Source organism: Antechinus flavipes, chromosome 4 (genome assembly GCF_016432865.1).
Source record: "Antechinus flavipes isolate AdamAnt ecotype Samford, QLD, Australia chromosome 4, AdamAnt_v2, whole genome shotgun sequence".
Lineage (NCBI taxonomy): Eukaryota > Metazoa > Chordata > Mammalia > Dasyuromorphia > Dasyuridae > Antechinus > Antechinus flavipes.
This window is the reverse complement of record NC_067401.1, coordinates 86,477,382-86,498,276: the sequence shown is the minus strand read 5'-3', so window position 1 is coordinate 86,498,276 and position 20,895 is coordinate 86,477,382. Positions and strand designations below refer to the sequence as shown.

Sequence of the window (20,895 nt, the reverse complement as noted above, 5' to 3'; positions counted from 1 at the left end):
ATTCATTTATTTATTTATAAGTAAGTTTCTAACATGCAGGAAACCCAAATATAGTCATCCAGCACTTTTCACATCACTGGGAAACCAAACTTCCCTTGACTCAGATTATCTGTTTACAATTTCATCAGTGAGTTAATGAAGGCTTAATTCATCTCCTCTTCTCAACCGCCACCTTCTCTGTTTAATCCCTTCCCTTCTGCCAAAACCCCAGACCTCTGACAGTCCCCATGATGTCTAACTGAGCCAGATGCTCTGTTCCCCAGCCCCCTCCCAAATGGGAGGCTCATCACATCTCTCTCTCTCCCCAGCAGCACTCTTCCCTAGGAACAAGGAGCTCTGATTCAAAGCCCTGCCAAGTGTATCCTGGGAGGGAGCAGGATTGTCCGCCCAGCCTGTGGGCCTAAAAGGAAAAGGAGGCAAAGGCTTGTCATAGAGGAAGGGTAAAACAGCCCCAGGAAAATTTGACTTGGTGCACAGTACTGGCCATGCTGAAAGTGTTGGCAAAAAATTGCTGCAGAGAAGGAGGGGAATTGATTTAGGGAAAAGGTTAACTGATTTTCTCTCAGTCCTACCAGAAGGAACTCTTAAGATATGGGTTAACAGAGAGACTTTAATTTGTGAAAGGTAGACTTTTTTTTTTCTGTTAAAGGCTTAATAAGTAGCACAGCTATTGAAAAGTATGGATTAGAGAAATGAGAAATGAGTGATCCTTAGGGATGTGCTTCTATCCCGCAAAAAATATAAAGGGCCTCTAGTCTGTTCACACAACCATTCCCTTTTTCTTTGAACAGATAGAATTTGCTGAAACATTGAAGCTGAAATATTTTATTGCCAGCATCAAAGATGTTAATTTTTTCCTCTTTCTCTAATGTGTTTTTGGGTAGTAGTTGCTCTGAAAAAAGAAAAAAAAAAAATAACAGGAAATAGTCTTGATGGATGATTCTATCCAAGAGCATTCCATGCATGGAAAAAAAAAAAAAAAAAGTTGAAGGAAAACCGAAACCTTGCTTCACTGCCTACCCATTGCTAATGGGGGAACCTGGTGCTTCAAGGGAAGGGGTGTATAGCATGAATGGTTGCCGCCACAGCTTCTTGTGTACTCTTTTCACATGATTTTTTGCCCCTCACTCCTCAGCCCCTAGTGTCCCCACTGGAAAAAAAAAAGAGAGAAAATGGGAAAAAGAGAACAACATGACATCCAGGGCTAGTTACTCCCAGGTCACCCTCCTGGCCTACCAAGAAATGCTGATGGACAGGATTAAGTGGAAGCCAGGAACATTTCTGAGTAATTTTTCTTAAAATTCATTTCCTAGTTTTGATTGATGACCAGAGAGGGTATTGTGGTTTAGTTAAAAAGAGTACTTAGCCATTGACCAGACTCTTTGCCAAATCATATCACTTCCCTGAGCCTCATTTTTTATTTTTATTTTTCTCACTTCTTTTATTTTTTCCTTTAAAAAATTTTATTAAAGCTTTTTATTTACAAAACATATGCATGGGTAATTTTTCAACATTGACCCTTGCAAAGCCTTCTGTTCCAAATTATCCCTTCCTTCCCTAAATGACAAGTAGTCCAATACATGTTAAATATGTTAAAATATATGTTAAATCCAATATATGTGTGTATATATAAATATATACAGCTATCTTGCTGCACAAAAAAAATCAGATCAAGAAGGGAAAAAAACTGAGAAAGAAAACAAAATGCAAACAAATAACAACAGAAGGAGTGAAAATGCTATGTTATGGTCCACATTCAGTTTCCACAGGCCTCTCTCTGGATGCATGTGGCTCTCTTCATCACTGAACAATTGGAATTGGTTTGAGTCATCTCATTGCTGAAGAGAGCCATTTCCATCAGAACGGATCATCATATAGTCTTTTTGTTGCAGTATACAATGATCTCCTGGTTCTGCTCATTTCATTCAGCATCAGTTCATGTAAGTCTCTCCAGGACTCTCTGAAATCATCCTGCTGATCGTTTCTTACAGAACAATAATATTCCATAACATTCATATACCATAACTTATTCAGCCATTCTCCAATTGATAGACATCCACTCAGTTTCTAGTTTCTGGCCACTACAAAGAGGGCTGCCACAAACATTTTTACATATGTAGGTCCCTTCCCCTCCTTTAAGGTCTCTTTGGGATATAAGCCCAGTAGTAACCCTGCTGGATCAAAAGGTATGCACAGTTTGATAACTTTTTGAGCGTAGTTCCAGATTCAGTTCACAACTCCACCAACAATATATTAGTGTCCCAGTTTTCCCACATATCCCCTCCAACATTGGTCATTATCATTTCCTGTCATCTTAGCCAATCTGAGAGGTGTTTAGTGGTATTTCAAAGTTGTCTTAATTTGCATTTCTCTGATCAATAGTGATTTGAAGCACCTTTTCATATGACTACAAATAGTTTCAATTTCTTCATCTGAAAATTGTCTGTTCGTATCTTTTGACCATTTATCAATTGGAGAACGGCTTGAATTCTTATAAATTTGAAGTCTTTTGCAGAACCCATGAATGTAAAAACATTTTTGTATTTTATTGCTTCCCTTCTAATCTTTTCTGCATTAGTTTTGTTTGTACAAAAACTTTTTACTTTAATATAATCAAAATTGTCTATCTTGTGATCAGTAATGATCTCTAGTTCTTCTTTGGTCACAAATTCCTTCCTTCACAAATCTGAGAGATGAGAGATAAACTATCCTATGTTCTTCTAATTTATTTATAATACCATTCTTTATGTCTAGAACATAAACCCATTTTGACCTTATCTTGGTGTATGGTGTTAAGTGTGGATCAATGCCTAGATTCTGCCATAGTAATTTCCAATTTTCCCAGGAGTTTTTGTCAAACAGTGAATTCTTATCTCAAAAGCTGGGGTTTGGGGGTTTGTCAAATACTATTTTGTTATGGTCATTGACTATATATAATTATATAATTTTCTATCCTTCTCTTTTTGATGGTCCTATGGAACACCTAATATTATGCACTTAACAACCAGTTATTTCTCCTGGAATGCTAGTTAGGATCATAATTACAACACCTAGCACTGACAAAGCTACAAGTGAAGTTATGATTTTAAGTCACCTTATAGTAAGAGTGAAATTTTTCTACTCTCTTTGTATTCATTCTGATTTTTGATTTTGTCAAAGATTATGTTTAATAAGTTAATTACTTGCTTGCTTTCATTGTAGTCTTCATCTCAAGGCAAGCCTAATATTCATGAAAAATATGTGTATATGTCTGTGTATGTATATGTACACATATGCACACCACTTGATTTCTAATAAGATTTGGGGGGAATATACACAACATGTTTTTGTCTCTATTTTTTCCATCCAGAAAAATATCTTTATGTCTCTCTAGCACCCAGAGCATAAGAGAGTCAATGTGGTATGGGAGATAGAGGGGTTATCTTAGGAGTCTGAAAGACCAAAGTTCAAATTGTGACTTTGATCCATAGACATCCTTTCAACATCCCAAGCGAATTTCCAGTACCACATTACCAATGAGTTTCTAATATTCATTGTTGAAGGAATTTCTGCAACAGGACACATTGGCAGGTCTGGACAAAGTAACTCACTTTTCCAAAATTCCAAAAAAGAATTCTCTTAAATGCAGCTTTCTGTGTAAATCTTAGGAAATAACTTAATAGAGATATTCTTTCCCTATGCTTCCACATACATTGCTCTGTAGGTATCTGTCTCTTTAGCTATTGGATTCTGTTGATTCTCAAACAAGCTTGTGAGCAGAGCCAATCTTCATGATCTACCGTGAACCCTCTGTCTGGAAAAATTGTGCAATCATATTACCATAACACTTAAGAGTTGTGCAAGGACCCCCTTTTTACTATTTGATTTATTACTCATAGCAGAATTCCTTTGGCTGCCCGTTTTATTTCTGAGACACATTCTCTGCTTAGCTCAATGGATCCCTTCAGTTACCGTGGCAACCAGCAGATGGGGTTCTTTGACAAGGGTCAGCAGGGAGGCTGCCTCAGTGTAGACTCCAAGAGGAGCTAAATCGGAAGCTTTTGGTACCCACGGTCCCAGCGTGGACAGCCAGGACTAGTTATCAGATTCCTTCGATTAAAACCCAATTAAGAGGTGTGCCAAGGCAGGCAGGCAGGTGATTGAGCCTGGTGATTGAGAGACTATGGGTTTGCTCTGATTCCACTAGGCCACGGCAGCCAGGTGAGCTGGGCAGCATCAAGGGCAGCGACAGCCATCACCCGGCTGCACGAAAGCAACAGCATCTCTCCCTCCGACACAGGCTTGTGGTGCATCAGAGAGCCCAGAGCAGCTCAATGGCCTTGCATCCTCCCTTAGAACCCAACCAGCACCACCTTCAGGACAAGCATCCTTGTTCAGGGTCATAACTCCAACACTTAGCACTGACAAAACTACAGTGAGGATATGATTTTAAGTCACTTTATAGTAAGAATGACTTAATATATAGTGAGTGTATATACACTTAATAAGAGTGACTTTTATAAGAGCCTTTTCTACTCTTTGTATTCATTCTACTTTTTTGATTTCATTGAAGATTATGTTTACTAGGTTTTTACTTGAGCTTCAGGTGTATTTTCACTCTCTTTTTTGACTTGTGGGAATTTCTTGAGAAATGGAACTGAAGTTGGAGTTTAGCTTTGCTTTAAGGTTCTATCAACTCTAAAAAATTATATGAAATATCAGGGCTTGATTTTTCTAGATTATAATCTCTCCAAAGGCAGGTATCTGGTAGCAATTTTTGCAGCCCTCAATACTTAATAGTACTTTGCATGCAGTAAATGCTTAAGAAATTAATATTGAATGAACTTTATCATATCTATCAGTCAACAAGTAATTTATTAAGCACATCTGATCCTGGAGGAGATAATGTGGTAGTGTGGATAGAGATTTGGGCCTGGAAGGTAGGAAAATCTGAATTCAAGACCCTTCTCTGATACATACTGGTTTCTGTCCTGAGCACTTTTACCTTCTCTATTCCCCTAGGCAATGCTCTGTCCTTCTGGGTTACAAAGCACCCCTGTGCATTAGTAGAAGTCTTTTCTTTATTGAAAGTTCCCCATATCAATGAAATCACAGGTCCAATCCAAATGCTCTGAGCACATTTGTGTCCTAAATGAGAATTCATATGCAGATACATGAGACAATAATCACAAATGTATTCTCTCGTGAAAATTCACCCATTAATCCAAATTTATTATGAGTTCTGTCTCTAAATGGAGGTTATATTGTAAGGTGAAAATTTCACAGGTGTATGAAGTTGTAACAATGACAATAATAATAATGATGATGATGATGATTATATATACTTGCATGTATCCCTCAAAAGTTTGCCAAATACTGTATATAGAAAAGCTCATTTTACCATAGTCCCATGAGGGAGGTACCATATTACTGGTATCAATACATAGCTAGCAAGTACCTAGACTACAACCCCAGTCAGGGCTCACTACATCATGCTATGTCTCAATTATGCATTCACTATTGATTAAAAAAAGAAAATATAACTGTTGCCCTCATGGAGATGGATCACAATGCTTCAGTTGAGCTTACTATGTGGGAAGCACTGTTCTGGTACTGGGAAAACAGGTATATTTACTAACACACTCCCCTCTCCATTAGAATCCTCTGGCCTGGTTGGGAGGACATACATAGGGATATGTATTAATAGCAGGGAGATAGTGATGAGTGCAATTGTGACCTTGAGAGCCTTACTGAGGAAAGCAAATGCAGACTTGAACTTGGAATCAGGTAGAGCTGTGTTCAGATTCTGCCTCCAACAGCCTGTGTGACACTGGTCAGCTCATTGAGTTCATCATCTCTAAAGTGAGGGTGACAGTCCCTGCCTTACAGGATTGTTATGGGAAACCGTACATGCAGCATTTTACAAGCCCTAAAACCCCATAGAAATGCTACCAATTTTTATAGAAAGTATGTCCTAGGGAATTTGAAGATGGAATAACTTTCAGCTGAAGAGATGAAAGAAGACTTTGTGGAGAGGTATCATAAGGAACTGGTGCTTAGAGGAAGAGAAGGATTCTGAGGGGCAGAGATAAGGGGGGAGCTTATGGCAGCTGTCAGGGAATGCAGGGAACAGAATGGAAAAGGGGCGATTGTTGAGTCCTTGGGTCATTGCTGACTCTTCATGACACTGTGGAGCACAGCCAGCCAATAATGTCCAGGGCCATGGGTTTTATTGGCAGTTACACCAGCGGAGTTTGCCATTCCCTTCTCCAGTGGTTTAAAGCAAATAGAGAATAAGTGACTTGCCCAGGGTCACATAGCTGCTACGTGTCTGAAGCTGAATTTGAAATCTTCCTGACTCCAGGGTCAGTACTCTATTCACAGAACCACAGACCCATTTCTGGATAAAAAGGTGTAATGCAGAATAAGGTTAAATGATTAAGGAGTGCGTGCATGGCAGGGGGGGGGGGGAGGAGGAGTAGGGGCGGGCAGTGGGGGAGAGGAGGCAGGCAGGCAGGCAGAATCTGATCTGGGCATTAGGAACTCCTGAGACTGAGAGGTGGAGGTGAGGAAGGAGCACCTTCTAGCTGAGTTGCAACCTTGCAAAGGCACCAAATCAGGAAATGGAAATGTCACGAGAAATAGCAAGAATGTGTGTGCAAAAAGGAGTAATGATGGAAAAGGTATGTTAGAACTAGGTTGGGAAGGTTTAAGTGCCAAACAGAGGAGTTTGTAGTTGATTATAGAGACAGTAAGGAACTCTTAGAGGTCATTGAACAGGAGAATACATGATCAGACTTGAGCTTTAGGAGTATGGGTATAGTGTCTGTGAAAAGATTGTAGAGGAGCAAGATTGGAGGCCAGAAGACCAATTGGGAGGTTATTTCAATAGTTAGGTATTGGAAAGCAGGGGAAAGGTTTTTTTCTCCTCAGAAAACACACCACATAAACATATATACTTCCATCTACAAATACTTAAAACTGGCTTTGTCTGTAGGGAATAGAAGATTTGATAGGATAGCAAATGAAAGTGGAATCTAATTTCTCATAATTAAAGAGCAAATGATTTCTAGAATCGCCCACCACATATTAGCTATTCAAGTAATCATTGAATAGCGTTAGATCTGGGTGTTGGGAAATCTAAAATTAACCATCTGAAACTGCCTTCACCTTTAAATGATGGATGCTCTGAGTCTCGAGTAACCACCAGAGCAATAATTAAATTCAGATACTGAAGTAATAGTTATCCTTATCTATTTTTATTAGTTATACATGGTTTTTAATTCATTATATGAAATAATATAAAGCAATATCAATTTTCAATCTCAGAGTAAAATACATTATTTTAAATTAATGTGATTTCTTAATTGAAATTCATCACATGAAAAAGTGGAATTTCAATATTGTCAATAAATCGGGATAGCAACCAATTAGTCAATTAAGCATCATTTAAGCTATTAAATACTTATTGTGTCCTAAGCACTGGATTTATACAGAAAAAAAAAAAATCAAAAGTCTTTGCCCTCAGGCAGTTTACATTCTATTGGGAACAGCATTACCCACACAGGTATTATATACACAATAAATACAAAGTAAGGTAGCCAGTTAGGAATGGGAAAGTGTCAGGAAAGGCTTCATATGGGTAAGAGAAAATGATTGTTTCTTTCCTATATTAATAGCCAGTTATTGAATTAGAACTAAAGTTTTTCCCCTTTTCCTCATTTAGAAATCAACCTCTGTATCCTATTCAGATAGCCTTTGAAGTACAAGGCTGATAATGAGAAGAAAATATTGGGTGAGACTCACTTAATTGGGAAAATTTAGATCAGATCAAAAAGTAAAAGATAGATCAAAAAATCAGTTTAGGTGAATTGGTAAATTTCAGCCCATTGTGTTTTAGTCAAATAAGTCTGGGTGGAAGTGAATTCCTCCTTTTATTTTTATATTATATTTTATTTATATTATATGATATGCTAAGGATGTAGATAAATCTCTTTGTCCATGAATGAGATCAATTAGCTCCTGAGCCTCATTAGAATAAAACCATTCCTCATGATAATATTCATTCTCTCATTACTTGTTTTACCAATCAGAATTACTTTCCACCCTCAGGAATACCCACTTCTTCCAAGGGCATATAAATGTTGAGTGGGTTCCATGAGGAGTTTTTGGCATTCAGAAGTGTCACTAGCCCCTTTTATTAATCATCCACCGGGATAATGAATAAAATGATTAGATAGTGAAATGTCTCGTACTTTTTCTGTCATACTTAAGCTGATCCTAAATGGAACCCAGGGATTCTGAAGGGGAAAGGTAAGGAGAGAATATTCTCCAGGCATTGAGTTAGCCAGTACAAAAGCATGAAGATGAAAAATGGAATTTGAGGAACAAGAAGAAAATTAATATGGCTCACTGTGGAGTTCATGAGTGGGAGAGATGCAAAAATAACACGAGAAAACTAGAGTGAGTCTAGTGAATCTAGAGAAAGGTTTTAAAGGCTTAGTGGAAGAATTTGTTTTACTCTAGAAGTTATAGGGAGCCATGGGAATTTATAGAGTAGGGGTTAAGGACATTTCCCAAAAAGGGAGCAGAATGATTCACCTTTCTGTTTATCTACCATAAAGTTAATTTTCAGTTGAAAATTTTAAAAAATAAAAACTCACGGAGGCAGTTTTTCTACTGGCAGGAGGAAAGCCAGATGTCTGTACTTCTGCTGAATATTGAGTTTACTAAAACCTGTAATCCACGATGCATTAAAGCACAGTTACATCAAAGAAGAAGCTAAGCTTTGTGGATTTAATACCTAAATGAGAACTGTTAGACACCTTACTAGTTTTGTTCTTTGTCCTCCAGAAAGGGATACTGTAGATGTGGGGAAAATTTTCATTTTCATGAGGCCAACTGCCTCTTTACCCCACTCTGTTTCCAAAATAGAGCTCTCAGGAAAGCATTTTGTAGGAGAAAATACCTTCTGTGACGTGCATAGATCTCCTTTTCCCATTCTTTTAACGTTGTTTCTTCCTGCCAAAAATCATCATTTTAGTGCTGGGACATTCTTACAGTTAGACAAAGTCCAAACTTACAAAACTGGCCAAATGGGGACGATTGTTTTCTTTACCAAAAAATGAATTCTCCATAGGGTTCCTTTAACAAAGTGGCAAACTCCTGTTGTGCCTTTAAAAGGAAGTCATTTTACAGACATTTGATTTATATGAAACTTTGCTATAGGTCATACATGTCTTAACAATTTGCATGGGTGTATGAACATGTGCACAGGTTTGTTTTTGGCAGAACATGCACCTGCAACTTGGACTCAGACAAACTCTCAAAATTCTGCTAGTTCTGAGATTCTGTGATTTCAGAATCCAGTATTTGGAATTATCTGTGACTGCTTTCTTCATCATTGCCCCCAGGGATGAACATGTGAACATCACCTGTATTTGGGATCAAGAAGCCTAAGCTAGAACCTGGCACTCGCTTTGAGAAAATAAATTGCATGACTTCAAGCTGATCAGTTAATATTCCTGAAGTTTTCCTTTCCCTCACCTGTTAAATGGGGATGGAAATTACTTTTTACTGAGCACCTCACAGGAAAAAAAATAACTTTGTGATCCTTGAAGTGTTGCACGATGCTTAGTTGTTATTTCACCCACATGTGTATTTCGCAAAGCCTGGGGCCATTTGCAACAGTACATGATACAGTCTTTTCAATCTTTTCCTTTTTGATGCTGACACCCTTCCTAGAGAAAGACCTAACTGGTCTCCACATACTCCCCTGCTAGACTGGCTACTGTGGTTTCCTAGGAGCTCACAATTCTGCTACTTTATATGCAATGTTGCTTCCATATTTTTAATTTAAAAAAGAAAAAAAAATGACCAGACCTGATGTCTTGAATTAGAGAAGCCAACCCTCTAGTACATAGTACAGTAGTATGGAAAATGTCTGATATTTTGCACTGATGTTGTATCTTGTACTTTGCTAGACAGTATGTTGTGAGGAAGCCCAGTGGGCCAGGATCTATCTGATGGCTACCCAGGGCTATGGCCTGTGGGATATTGAGGGCAGTGGTGGAAGCATTGGATGATCTGATGATTTTTTTATTTTCCTAATCTGGAGCTCAATTCGACTCGTGATACAGAATCTACATAGATTCAGAGATTCAAGGGCACTTGGAGTGAACTGAGTTCAATCTCCTCAATCTTCTCTTTTTACAAATAGAAAAACTAATCTTTAGAGATTTCCCCAGAGTTACATTAAGTGTCAGGGCTGGGACATGAACAGAAATCTTGACACGCAGTCAAGCACACATGTCTGTGACAGCATGTGCCTCTTATGCATACATGTGCATTTGATATGAAATGCATTTAAAAACAACAGATTGGGAGTTTCAGAGCATGTTGGACAGGGTGGAATAGACCAGGGACCCATGAAACCAACATAGATGGGTGGGTTCAGTGGCCATTGACAACCTAAGATGTAGAACCTCTAGGATTTTGAGTGGAGCCATAGGGCAGTGAACTGATTGGCGGGGGGAGGGTGGGGAGTAGTTTTGTTTGTTTGTTTGTTTTTATAGAAGTAAAGGTAATTTCGATTGATCAATTCTTGAATAACAGGTGAAAGATCATCCAACCATCAACCACTTTATCTCTGCCCAAGGTTTATCTCTCCCAGAATCGATTGCAGGAGGCTCTTTGAGTCTAGACAGGTGGCTGATGCGAAGATAGACAGTGGGGAGGGCACATGAGCAGTCCCTGGACTTGTTGGTTGAGAAAATGTTGGGGTCTTAGAGTGAGCATGGAAGAAGATAAGTGCATCATAAATAAATACATAGTATCATTCAAGTTAAAGGGAGGGTCAGAGTATTCAGGAAGATTTCTTGGAGAAAATTGTTCTTTAAGGGATACTGGAAGAATGAATAAGATTTGAGCTTGTAGATGTAGTGGGAAAAAGCATTCCAGTCATGTGAGAAAATATGGTAGAAAGGAGGAATAGTCCAGGAAATATGCGTGAAAAAAAGTAATGTGATATAAGGAAAGATGATAGGAGCAAGACTGATGTCAAGAGTTTGAAACTATTTTTAGGTTGGTAATAGAACCATCAAAGGTTTTCAGTGATGGAGGAGGGATATGATCAGATCTGTTAAATTAAAAGATTAGCTTCATAGCAGGAAGGATGGATGAGAAAAGGAAAATGCTAGAGAAAATATTTAATTAGTAGGGGAGAGGTAATAAATATTTAATACAAGATCATGACAATGGAAGGGTTAAGGAAAGGACAGCTTGATAGCTATGAAGCAAGCAGAAGAAATAGGCAATCAGGGTTTCTCTTGTATACCATTTACCCATTTCAGCCCATCATATTCTGTATAATCAATTGTGCATATTGTTCATTTACATTTTTTGCATATGTCCAGAGCTGTGGAATTTCCTTGCAATAAAAGTCACTACTATTCTGGCTTTATTTCTTGATATTATTACTAGACCTTTTGCTTAAATATAAGTTTGACATGTAGGTAAAACTGCTCAAAATAAAAGTTTCAGGCAAGTCATCTATAGTAGATCCACATCCACATGTGAGAGTTTGGCTAGGGGGTGGAACAAGGAAGGAAAACTGTAGTATAGCTTGTGATTCACTAAGAATGAATATGAAGAGATCATGTATATGAGATGAATATTTAATGTGGGGCAGAAATAGATATGGGTCTAGATGTCAAATTAGGGGACTAAGAGGGAGAGGTGCATATTTGACTAAGAAGGGTATATGATTAGAGTTGTGTATGATTCATCACTGGGTATATCAAAAAATAAAGTAAAAGGGGAAGAATGGAGAACTGAAGAAAGAATTTGGGGTAAGGAACAAAGATTGTGTTTAAGGAGCTAGTACTGTAATGATGTGATATTCATTAGAAAATGTAGCCTGGCCTTGTTCAGTATATATGGCAGGACTTATCAGAGATCAGAAATTTTTGTCATTAAAAAAATCCATTTTCTCTAAACTTGGTGATAACCCTTGAACAGGTAGATAAAATATATTTTCTTATTAAGACCTATTTTTCCCAAAATTTGTTTCATTACAACAATATTTTTTCCCTCTTTTCAGTGTCTATCATTGCTTTAATTGATATAAATATTGTGACCAATAGAAAGAATTTTTTTTAAGATAAGTGACATCATTGAATTTTTGAAAAGGTTTGGAAATAGATTAAAAAATAATTAAGATAAACTCCCATTCAGCTCTCTAAAAATGAGGCAAAAATCAGTAAGTGATAGAAATATTGCACAGAGTATCAAAACATATAATCAGTGTCATTCTCCCTCAGGGATGTTTCAAGCCTTATTATTCAGTCTTTGAATAAGGAAGTTCTTAGTGACTCTTCCTGTATTCTCATACAGAGATTGTTCAGACACATTTCTAATTACAGAGCAAGGTATAGTGCTTCCCTGAATGGAGTTTTTTATTGGCTCTTTTCAATAGTTGGGGCTTTAATGAACTTACTGGATTCAAATACATTTCTGGAAACCCCAAAACTATATTGAACATGAGACCATTTTCCTGCCTAATCAATGCACAGATACCCATAGGGATTGAGATAGTCCTGAGTGCCTTTTTTGGTAGAGAGTCACACATGTAATTTGGTCTTGTTAATTCAAAAGAAGCTCTTGCTTACTGGTTGCCCTGCTCATGGCATAATCTAACAAGAGGGAAAAATCCATCCCCTATCTATGTAGTATACTTCAAAGCCACAAATTGATGAATTATGAATATAAATGTCTGGCTGGAAAAAATGCTCCAGAGATCATATCTGCCTTTTCTTTGCATACCTAGCTCAGTGTCTTCCATAGAGGAGGTTTTTAATTTGAGGGGCATGAGGGTGAGGAGGTGGTTACTAGATTTTGCTTCCATTGATGTAGGATACGATAATAAGAAATTCCCTTCATTGCCTTAGAGTGAACTTGTTCTGTAACTCATGGTCTTAGAGAGTTGCCTTGAAAACTCTGAGATTACATGACATGTCTAAGGGTCACACAACCATTATGTGTCAGGTTCTTGACTTGAATCTCCATCTTCATGATTCCAAGGCTAGCTTTCTATCCCTCTTGGTACACAATAAAAGTGTTAAACAAATATGTTCAGTTCATAGACCAGGGGAGTAGAGGTCTCTTTGTTTTCCAGCATCATTGGTGTCTTTCTCCCCAGCATTCTAAACTCTGTCGGTGGAGATCAGAGAAGTAAAGACTTCAGTTAAAGGGGACCTCAGAAATCATCTCATCCCTGAGCATCTCGTTCCTGAGCATGAGACTTCTCTTAATATCATCTTAAATTACATTCTCTTTTGGGGCTGCCATATCACTGTTGCCTCAGCTTGCCCTCCCAAGCCATTAAAACACTCAGATCCGTACTGAGTGAACTGTCTGGTAAAATGTTTGTTTGAACCCAGATCTGCAATTTCAGATTTATCTCTGTTAAGTTTATTAGTTTTTGCTCAGTCTTCTAATAGTAGTAAGTAGCAGATGCAGGTTGGAGCCCGGGTTTTCTGATTCCAAACTCATTGCATTTCTCCCTACAACATCACCCTGGGCTTGAAGGATAGTGAGTGTCCCTGAGTTGCTGAGCTTTTAGCCTTTGTAATGAAGCCTCAGGAGGAAACATGCATGGGGCTTCTATTGATAATTAATTGTGGCTTCAGAGTGAAATAAGATGGAGCTTGTTTGGTGTGATAAAAAGAGCATTAGATTTGGAATAGGAAAGTGGAGTTTTAATCCTGGCTTAGCAGCTATGTAACTCTGGACAAGTTGCTTTTCCTTCCTTGGTCTGTTCATTTTTAAAATACATTTTTTTACTGATATCTTTTATCATCACATTTCTCCCAATATCCCCTTCCCCTCCCAGAGAGCAATTCCAGATAACAAAAAGGAAGAGCAAATAGCAGCAAAAATCAAATCTTAAAACATATACAGTGTATAAAACCTGCATACCTTTCATCTCTGTAAAGGAATGGGATAGAGCTATCTTCTCCTTTCACTCTTGTGGAGGTATGCTCATTCTCATTATTTTTTATTGTTTGGTGGTTCTTTCCATTTACATGATTGTAGCCATTGTGTATGTTGTTTTAATGGCTCTGCTTACTTTGCTCTGCAGCAGATCATGGGGAGCTTTCCATGCTTCTCTGTATCAATCATATTCATTTCATACATTTCATTACATTGGTATATACCAATATACCACAATTGATTTAGCCATTCTCCACCCAATGGGATTTACTTTGTTTTCAATTTTTTTGTTACCACAAAAGGCTGCTATAATAATTTTGGAATATGTGGGAACTTTTAAAAGAATTATTTTATTTTTAAATTTTTTTTTGACTTAGATAAACTATAGGGGAATAGCCTTGGTACCACATACCACATACTTGGTAGTTGTTTATATGTTTTTGATACTAAACTCTTGTCTGAGAAATTTGATACAAAGATTTTTTTTTTCCATTTGACTACTTTTTTCATGTTCTAAATAGGTTAATTTTGTTTGTGCAGCTGCTTTTAAATTTCATATAATCAAATAATGCTTTTATCCTTTGTAATTGTCTCTATCTCTTGTTGGTTAAGAACACTCCTACCCATGGCTCTAAGAAAAGGTATATATAATCTGTTTCTCTTCCCAATTTTATGCTATGATTTTCAATATAAAAGTCACATTTATTTTGAACTGATTATGGAATGTGACAAATGATTTTTTTCTTTAAGCCTAATTTTTGTCAGTTTTTTTTTTGTTTTTTTAATAGCATTTTTAATCAGATAATATATTCCTACCTAAATAATTTCTTTTTTTTTATCTACTAAACACTAGATTATTGAGTTTCATTGTTTTTGATTTTGCCTTGTTCTTGCCTATTCTGCTGCTCCACTCCTCTATTATTGATTAATATCAAATGATTTTGATATTAATCAATAATAGAGGAGTGGAGCAGCAGAATATTTTTTTTCAAATGATTTTGATCATAACTGCTCTCACATTTCTTAAATGAGGGAATTAAAATAGCCAGGTCTAATAAATCCATTGATTTTCCTAACCTTTGTTTTCCATAATGACTCTGTAAGGGAAAAGATTGATTTTAAGCCAGAAAACTAGGGAGAAACATAACAGGGTAAGAAGGGCATTATTAGTTTGGGCTAGAGTGAAGAATGAATCTTAGAGAATCACAACAGGGATTTAGTATATCTTATATTTGATTAGGAAACTTGGTAAAAAAAAATTAGTTTGGAGTACATATATGTGTGCGCATATGTATATGTATATACACAGTTCTTTTTTTTTAACCCATGGTTACAAATGAATTTAGTCTTTTGCCCCTGAAGTCTTAGGATAAGATCCCCTGAGACGGAATTGCATGAAATGGGTGGAAGTATGAGGGTGAAGTGGGGTTTGGAGGCAGAGCAGTTACACTGTTTCATCAACTCACTGTAGGACTGGATGGTTCAGTGCCCAAAACTTAAGTGCAGGTTGCTCTGTTGATTATGTTATTTCTGAGAAATTAAGCAGAGGGAGCGCCATTCAGTGTCTAGATTTTACAGATGAGAGAGAGAGTGAGATGAGGGCCCCAAACCAAAATTTCCATACTGGGGAGGGTGAGATGTGATTTTTATCTGACTCCCTTGGAGATGGAAGGTATGTAGACTAAGGGAAGGCTCTCCTTTCCATTACCCTTCCCACCCTCACTCATATGAGATAGTTTCTAGGGTGCTCTTTGGAAGGGAAAGAATCAGAGTAAAAGAAAGAAGTTTTTGTTCTATTTAGTCTGTGCTTCCCAAAGGACCAATAGCCTCTTTCTAAGGTCCTCTTCAGGTCTAAGTCCATTGATTCTCCTAGCCTTTGGTTTCTATTATGACTGTAAAGGAAAAGCTGATTGATTTCAAGCCAGAAAACGAGGGAGAAACAAAACACAGATTGAGAATGTCCATTGCCTCCCTAGAAAGCTACTAATTTTTCTTCTACAAACAGAAAAACAGATCCAGGAAAATATAATCGAATTTTAATTTAGAACATTATAATCACAAAACTTATCTGTGAAAAGATAGAAATCTATAATTGGGTATAATTAACAGGCTATTTGATCTTGGGTAAGCCACTTCTCTTTAGGTCTGTTTCCTCATCTGTAAAATATAATGGTGATGTTAGGTCATTTAATCTTGACATCCTTAAATTCTAATTTAAACCATTTTCACCTCCCTGAAATACTATTTTTATGCTGCCAGTTCTCTCAGTTTAGGCAGGTCAAGGTGGAAAACTGTCAGGGATCTTTGTTGTAGCGTAAGCTAGACAGGGCCAGTTTATATCAACACATAAAGAACTTTTAATCTCTTTTTTTGACTATAAAACTGCACACCCTTTTATTGAGCAATACCACTGCTAGGTCTGCATCTCAAAGAGTTCCAAAAAAGGGAAAAAACCCTATTTTTACTTTTTTTTTTAAATAACTTTTTATTGATAGAACCCATGCCAGGGTAATTTTTTTTTTTACAGCATTATCCCTTGCATTCACTTCTGTTCCGATTTTTCCCCTCCCTCCCTCCACCCCCTCCCCCAGATGGCAAGCAGTCCTTTACATGTTGAATAGGTTACAGTATATCCTAGATACAATATATGTGTGCAGAACCGAACAGTTTTCTTGTTGCACAGGGAGAATTGGATTCAGAAGGTATAAATAACCTGGGAAGAAAAACAAAAATGCAAGCAGTTTATATTCATTTTCCAGTGTTCTTTCTCTGGGTGCAGCTGGTTCTGTCCATCTTTGATCTGAATTAGCTCTCTTTATCGAAGAGATCCACTTCTATCAGAATATATCCTCAAACAGTATCGTTGTTGAGGTATATAATGATCTCCTGGTTCTGCTCATTTCACTTACCATTAATTCATGTAAGTCTCACCAGTCCTCTCTGTATTCATCCTGCTGGTCATTTCTTACAGAACAATAATATTCCATAACATTCATATACCACAATTTACTCAACCATTCTCCAATTGATAGGCATCCATTCATTTTCCAGCTTCTAGCCACTACAAAGAAGGCTACCACAAACATTTTGGCACATACAGGTCCCTTTCCCTTCTTTAGTATCTCTTTGGGGTATAAGCCCAGTAAAAACACTGCTGGATCAAAGGGTATGCACAGCTTGATAACCTTTTGAGCATAGTTCCAAATTGCTCTCTAGAATGGCTGGATGTGTTCACAATTCCACCAACAATGTATCAGTGTCCCTGTTTTCCCACATCCCTCCAACATTCCGCATTATCTTTCCCTGTCATTCTAGCCAATCTGACAGGTGTGTAGTGGTATCTCAGAGTTGTCTTAATTTGCATCTCTCTGATTAATAATGATTTGGAGCAAATTTTCATATGTCTATAAATAGTTTCAATTTCTTCGTCTGAGAATTGTCTGTTCATATCCTTTGACCATTTATCAACTGGAGAATGAAAACCCTATTTTTACAAAAACATTTCTACTAGCTCTGAAAAAAAAGTAGTGGCTAAGAATTGGTGATAGAGGGCATGCTCATCAATTGAGAATGGCTGAACAAGTTGTAGTTTATAATGATGATGAAATATTCTTGTGTCATAAGAAATGACAAGTGGATGATTACAGAAAAGCCTAGAAAGAGTTATATGAGCTGATACAGAGTGAAGTGAGGAGAATATTGTGTACAGGAATAGCAATTATTATGTGATAATCAACTGTGGATGACTTAGCTGTTCTCATCATGACAGTGATCTAAGACAGTCTGAAAGATTCATGATGAAAAATGCTATCTCCCTCCAGAGAAAAAAATGATGGCATCTGAATATGGATTGAAGTACACTATTTTTCACTTTCTTTTTTTATTCAAGTTTTCCCCCCCACAAATGACTAATATATATAGAAATGTTTTATCTGATTACACATATATAACTTATATCAGACTGCTTTGCATTTCATTGAGAGGGAAGCTAAGAACAGAATATGGAACTCAAAACTTAATGAAAGTTAAAAAATTGTTTTTACATGTAATTAGAGAAAAAAATTAAAAATAAATGTTAAATACACCTTCAAGGAAGACTTACTGAGGCCAGGACTTGTAGTTTCTGCTTTATACATAAAGCCACCCCATCTTTTCTACCTTTAAATTTCTGTAATTCCATTTACCAGATTTTAAAATGTATTTTGATGCACTATAAAAAGAGAACTTACTTTCAAATACAAAATAAAGGGAGTCCTTTTTCAACAGTGCTTTGGGATTTGCCAGTTGGAATCTGAAGAGTAAATGCCAATACAATTTAATGTTATCTAAATGTTACATTTCTGGTCCAATATAAAAGAAAGGGGTGAGACAAATGTCCTTTTAGCAAGAGGAAGCAGTCAATGTTTATATAAGGCTAAAAGTTAGGCTGAATTAGCAAATATAGAAAGTAGAACACTGTAAGCAGCAGGAATGACAAATAACAAATTTTTGAAAACATCTGGTCATCGGTCCTGGAGCTCATGATTGACTAAATGATTAATAATGGAAAACATTTAGTTCACAGTTTGCATCTTCTCCCCACCCCCAACCTTTAAGATTTTATATGATTTGCATCCTACTCCAGCATATAAATTCAAGAATAATAGTAGTTTTCCTATCAACACTTTTTTTCTTTTTTTAGTATTTCATATTTTTCTCAACTTTAAATTTTCTAATTGCTATTTCATTAAGAATGGCCATAATTTACCCTCAGATTTTGGAGGCTTGTGAAGAGAGACAAATGTCAGGCTGATTGATGTCTTCTCCAAGAACCACATGTACCTGAGGGCAATTCTGAACTGCTGGCTGATAGCTTGTCAAGGGAATATTAGCTCATCATCTGTTTAGTATCAGGGGTTTCCATCACACATACATGATAATGCAGCATGGCAGATTTTGCCTTGATGCAAGGGGAAAGCTTTGTAAGCTTTAGAAATGTCAAGAGAGGTATGAAGTTCTTTCTCACTGATGTCTACAGTCTAAGGCTAGATGTTTCTGTCAGCAAAGTTGTAAACGAGAGTCTTTTGTCCCTGCGTGGATTACATTACCTGAGTTTCTACCTTAGTAAAATGAGATTAAACAATTCATTTTTTTTTATTGTTGTCGTTCTTTGGGTTACTAACCTAGCAGATTAAGAGAATTCTGCTGATAATTAGATTTCTGCAAAAGATTGGGTAAATTATGTCATGCTATTCTTGTGGAAGAGATGGACAGATGTGGGCTAAATCAGTGATTCTCACACTATCTTGGTCTCAAAACCTCTTTACATTCTTAAAAGTTATTGAGTATTCTTACCCTACCACCACCATCAGAGAGCTTTTGTTTTGGGGTGTTGTGTCTCTGAATACTTAAAACACCTATCTAATATTACTATAAATTTTTTTGATTTCTTGGAGCGCCCTGAAAGGCTTTCAGGAATCCCCAGACCACTCTTTCAGAACTTACTGGGATGAATATCAGTTGAATATCCCATTCATAACAGTTCAGAATTGGCTGAGCTGCCAGATCTCAAAAGACAGTCATTGATACCAGGTTGGTAGGAATGGTCCAGAAATCTCTGCTGGGCTCTTTATAATTAATATGTTTTAATCAAAGACTTGCATAAAGCTATCAATGGCATAATTATCAGATTTTCATTTGACAACAAACTGGAAGAGATAGTTAATATATTGAAGGAATTGAAAAGATTTTGATAAACTAGAATACCAGACCAAACCAAATATGATACCATTTATTACTGATAACTACATTTTTATACTTGGGTTCAAAAGTTCAATTTTTGAGCAAATAGGACCAGATAGCAACTTGTGAAAATATCTAGGGACTTTAGTGGACTAAAATCTCAAATTAACTGTGTGATATTGGCCAAAATGCTAATGTGACAATAGGCTACTTATATTAGGAGACCACCTTTTAGGAGAGGCACACTGTCCCGGGAATAAGGGGGTGATATTCCCCTGTCCTGGTCACACCCCACATGGAATCCTGTGTTCAGTCCTACATGAATGTCAGAAAAGGATGGCTTAGGATGGTGAAGAGCCTTTAGATCGGTCCATATGACAAAGATCTTGGGGTGCTTGGGCTGTGTAAAGTTAGGGTATCTGTGTGATATGTGCTTCTGAGGGAAAAAAAGTTTAGTCCCAAGTACCTGAAGGACATTAGTGATACGGGAAAGGCAACTTGGAGCAAGAGGCCATAATCAGGAGCAGTGGATGATGCAGAAAAGTAAATGAAAGCTAAGGATCATAGATTTAGAGGCAAAGGAGAGCTCCTCCTCAGGTGTACTCTCTTAATTTACAGATAAAGAATCTAAAGCACAGAGAGTGACTAGTGGGTGTTTGAGGCAAGATTTGGATCGAGGTCTTTGTATTCCAACTCCAATCAATGCCCTATCAACTTTTTAATCATTACAATTTTCCAAAAGTGGTTTTCCTCTAGAGCAGCAGTTCTTAAGTGAAATTTACTGATAGATCTCAGCAGGTCTGTGAACTTTCAAGAAACATTTTGATAACTCTTTTATATTACTGATTTCCCTTGCAATGCTAAGTGTCTTCTTTTAGGCAATTGCATTATTTTGAAACGATATTGATAATAATTGAAAAGGTCTCCAGGCTGCATCAGATTGCCAGAACAATTTATATTGATAAAAAGGGATAGGAACCTCTGTTCTGGAAGGCTGGCTCTCATTAAAGAAAGATCTTCATGCAAAAGCTAAGTGAAAACGGTCAGATACTTTATAATGTTGAATTCTGTTTGGGTATGGATCACTCTCTGGCTCCTATTCTACATAAGACCTTGTGCTGGGTGTTGGAGATACAAAGACAAAACAAAAAAGGGTCTCCAGGATGTTCTTCGGAGATCATTAAAAGTTTACCCAGCTAATTA

At 37.1% G+C, this 20,895-nt stretch overlaps 1 protein-coding gene across 6 annotated transcripts in view; it reads left to right on the top strand.

Annotated features, from left to right (window-relative positions):
* Window positions 1-20,895, top strand: part of SDCCAG8 (SHH signaling and ciliogenesis regulator SDCCAG8) — a 282,059-nt gene that overhangs the window by 244,474 nt on the left and 16,690 nt on the right. The window lies entirely within an intron of this gene.